This window comes from Pseudoliparis swirei, chromosome 20 (genome assembly GCF_029220125.1).
Source record: "Pseudoliparis swirei isolate HS2019 ecotype Mariana Trench chromosome 20, NWPU_hadal_v1, whole genome shotgun sequence".
NCBI classification, from domain to species: Eukaryota; Metazoa; Chordata; class Actinopteri; order Perciformes; family Liparidae; genus Pseudoliparis; species Pseudoliparis swirei.
This window is the reverse complement of record NC_079407.1, coordinates 16,315,838-16,319,861: the sequence shown is the minus strand read 5'-3', so window position 1 is coordinate 16,319,861 and position 4,024 is coordinate 16,315,838. Positions and strand designations below refer to the sequence as shown.

Here is a 4,024-nt window from a genome sequence, read left to right as displayed (position 1 = left end):
TGATCGCCGCGTATTTATTTGTATGCGTGTTATTCGCCTAACTCAAAAAGTATTAAACCGAATCGCATGGAATTTGGTGGGATGATTGGTTATTATCCGGGGACCATTTAATTAGATTTTGGGACGATCGAGTCAAAGGTCAAGGTCATGAAAAGGTCAAAATCTTCTTTTTACCATAGCACGGTCAATTTTTATCCAATTGGCATGCAACTAATGCCAAAATGTTCATAATGCAATGCCCAATCTTGTGATATGCAAAGGTAAGGCTCTACCGAGTGCCCATTCTAGTTGTATGTGTTTCAATTCTCTAGGAAGGAAGAGCATCACGATGGTAAACCTGTATAACACATCATCTATTTTGGTGCTTAATCACCTGAACCTCTCCTCTGAAAAAGTGTTCCCTGCATTTATTTTTGCAACTCTGAGCTACATGATCATACTTTTCTGCAACCTTACTCTAATCCTCACCATTGTGCTGAACAAATCTCTGCATCAGCCCATGTACCTAATTCTGCTGAACCTCCCCTTCAACGACCTCATAGGCTCCTCAGCATTCTTCCTCTGGACGATCAATGACATCGTGACAGCCAGAAAGACAATGCAATACTCAGGTTGTGTTACCCAAGCTTTCTTTATTCACCTCTATGCAACAGGTACAGGGTTTAATCTGAGTGCTATGGCTTATGATAGATACATTGCCATATGTTGGCCATTGAAATATAACTCTGTTATGACTAATGCAAACATTATGAAAATAATCACAGTTGTGTGGATGAGTTGTTTAGTTATAGTAGGGGTGCTTTTTTTTTTCTGCTTTTGCGATCTGAATTGATAAACCCTTACTGTGATAATCCATCTTTGCTGACTCTGGTCTGTGCCGACACAACCATCAATAACATTTATGGACTTCTTATAGTTGCTATTTTCCAAGTGATAATTAATGCAATGATGTTGTTCACATATCTTCAGATCCTTATTGCGTGCTTCACATCCAAAAGATCCGATACAAAAGCCAAAGCTCTGCAGACATGCGTGACACACCTGGCCGTTTATCTCATGTTGGAGTGTCTGGGTCTTTTCACCATCATCTCATACAGATTAAATAACATTTCACCAGATTTAAGGAGTTTCATGGGAGTATCAACTTTCATTTCCCCCCCAACATTGAATCCAATTATCTATGGACTGAAAACAAAAGAAATTAGAGAAAAAGTAGTGCACTTTTTTCGGAAAATAATTCGTCCATCTTGAGCATGTAGAAAGCTAAGCACTCTTTCAGTTCTCACACTGATTCTGTATTATTTGTCTTGCTACCTTATGAATAAATGATTTTAAATGACCTAAATATTTTTTTTAGATGAAAACTACAGTACAGTTGTTCTGAACAGTAATTTACTTCTGACTAATTATTGTTCGGGTAACGCTAAATACTTACTGCCACATTATTAGTGCATAACTCATCATTGCATAATTAGTACTGTGCATGAAAAGCAATTGCAAGTGACCTCTATGACATAATAATTGTTTGTCCTCCACCAGTATACGAATATTTGTTATAAATAATTAATGTAATGCATATTGTTGTCAAAAAACAGTCAAACAACTTACCAATAACAGCTAATAGCTTATTGTAGTGATAGAAAAAGAAAAATAGAGACCATCTTGCAACATATTACACACAGACTCACAATGTGATAACAATACCAGGGTTCCTCTCATGGCTGGCAATTCAGGATGTAAACTAAGACCCAGAGTTATCAGATTGTGATTAAAACATAGAGGAATCTCTTATCCTTTCGTTCAAGCCTTGCCGAAGTTGCACGTTCAATAAAATAACAGCAGAGGGCGCCATCAGTACACACTAAATATTTGTTATCTGCTCTCCATTAATTCAACATTGTATGGATCTGTTACATTTTGTGTGATATGCTGTCCTCTTGGGTCTTTTGAGGTCAGTGCAGAGGGGAGGCCAGCCCTGAACAACACATGGCTAGTAAGCAGCCACTTATTTCTACAGAGCAAATTAAAAACAGCACAAACAAAACAAGCATTGAAAACATGTAGTTTTTGTAAGCTCGAAGAAAGTATATATATGTGGCTCCAGATAAACCTGAAACCTCTTCCAACTGAATCTTTGCGGTTTTAAATTGTAGCACATTGATCCTTGATCTTAACCAAAATTAGGAAATGGGATTAGATCATCTACGAATTTCATAATCTATTATCTGAAGAACCCTGATTGTTACTTCATTACTAGTGCATAGTAACTGTCCGTAATAGTGCTGTGTCTTTGTTTAGCCTGATTGTCCTTGTTTTGGCTAGGGGGGTGTGTATGTCTTCCTGCACATGTTGGCCCTGTGTGTAGAGCAACTGGAAAATGGATTCTATGTTTAGACATAATTGGCAAATAAATGTGATTCTTATTATGTCCATTAAAGAAATGCCTGCAGACTGCTTTAAAATATTAAATTATGAAATAAGTATAAATGATAAAAAAAACAGCTTGACTGCTGCTTGGAGTATATCTACACATACAGCCTTAAAACTGAGTAAGTCTATTTTTGTAATTTAACCCCTCTTTTATGTGTATTCTTCATATCTACTGACTGTCGTTTAAAAGGTTTTGCTTTGATGCTCCGACAACTAAACTGCAACCATCATTAATGTGGCAAAACACAAAAACATTGCCAGCATCCTTGATGTGAAAACAGAGCCAAATTAACAGATACTTATACGTTCATTATAATTATATGCAACAATGATAACCTTTTCATTAATGCACCATGGTTAAATTGGAAAAAGTTATAATAATAATAGTAATACAAATAAATAATAATAATAATAATAATGCATATTATTTATAGAAGCACCTTTCATTCAAAAAGAATCTCAGTGTGGTATTAAGTAAACAATTCTCCAGTATCAATAGGCCAGATAATAGAGAGTTTTAAATCAGCAAATGCTACAATAAGTGAATTAAACATTCCTTCCCCCGCAGTTCAATGATGCATTCCAGAATACTCGGGAAAAACAACTGGAAAAGGTGCAGTGGTACGCTCAGCGACGGGGCTCCTACTTTAACTACATATTTTGAGGCAAATCCATCTGCCCTCACTTTATGAGGAAGCAGTTGTCCTGCATTTAATTAAAATGTGAATTATCATATCATTAAATCTTTTCTGCATGTATATTGATCTTTTTACTTAGTTGAGAAAAACTTTCAGTATAGTTTAGAAATGGGCAATACAAATAGAAAATAAATTGGTAAACACTGGGGGCCCCCGCTGCTCACCTGGTAGTGTGGAGCCTTAATATAATTTGATCTTTCAACGTCCTAAGAGGGCAGCACACACAGATTATTTGAAATATGATGAATACAATATTTAAGAATACTGTGGATTAACCCTCCTGTTATGTTTGTTTCTTACATACAGCCGTGATGTTCCCGGGTCAATTTGACCCGGTTAATGTTGAATCACCCAAAAGTGGTCAGAAATCAAAAAATCCTAACAACTATAGTGTGTACCTCATCACCAACAACATTACTAACAATTCAATCAGTTTTTAGAATAATTGAGTTATTCACCCTTCCATAGATCAGAGTTCAATCAGGAGAGCTCACTCGTTTTAATGAAAAATACATGTTCAAACTATTTTTTAGGTACATTGGAAAAATCGAGATATAAATTGCTTTAGTCTACCATAACATGTATTTTCTCCTACATTTTATTTGCATTTTGTGACTTTTTTTTCATGGGGTGATGTAGATGAATAGAGATGAAACACCTGTGTGCTGTTCAGGGTCATATTGACCCGCTCACTCAAAATCAAATAAAATCCTGAAAAGTTGAAAAACATCAAATTACTCTGTTGATAATCATTATTACAGAACCATGCTGAAATAGACTTTGTCTTCATACTGTGGTCAAATTCAATATTGCACACCTTAATTTCATATTTAGAGACCTCACAAATAAACTCCACAGATCATTTCCAATGTATAATGTCCCATTGTCACCATTAA

The 4,024-nt window shown here is 35.7% G+C and overlaps 1 pseudogene; it reads left to right on the top strand.

The window, feature by feature from the left end:
* Window positions 1-328: 328 nt before the first annotated feature.
* Window positions 329-1,251, top strand: LOC130210816 (olfactory receptor 52B2-like; annotated as a pseudogene).
* Window positions 1,252-4,024: the final 2,773 nt, after the last annotated feature.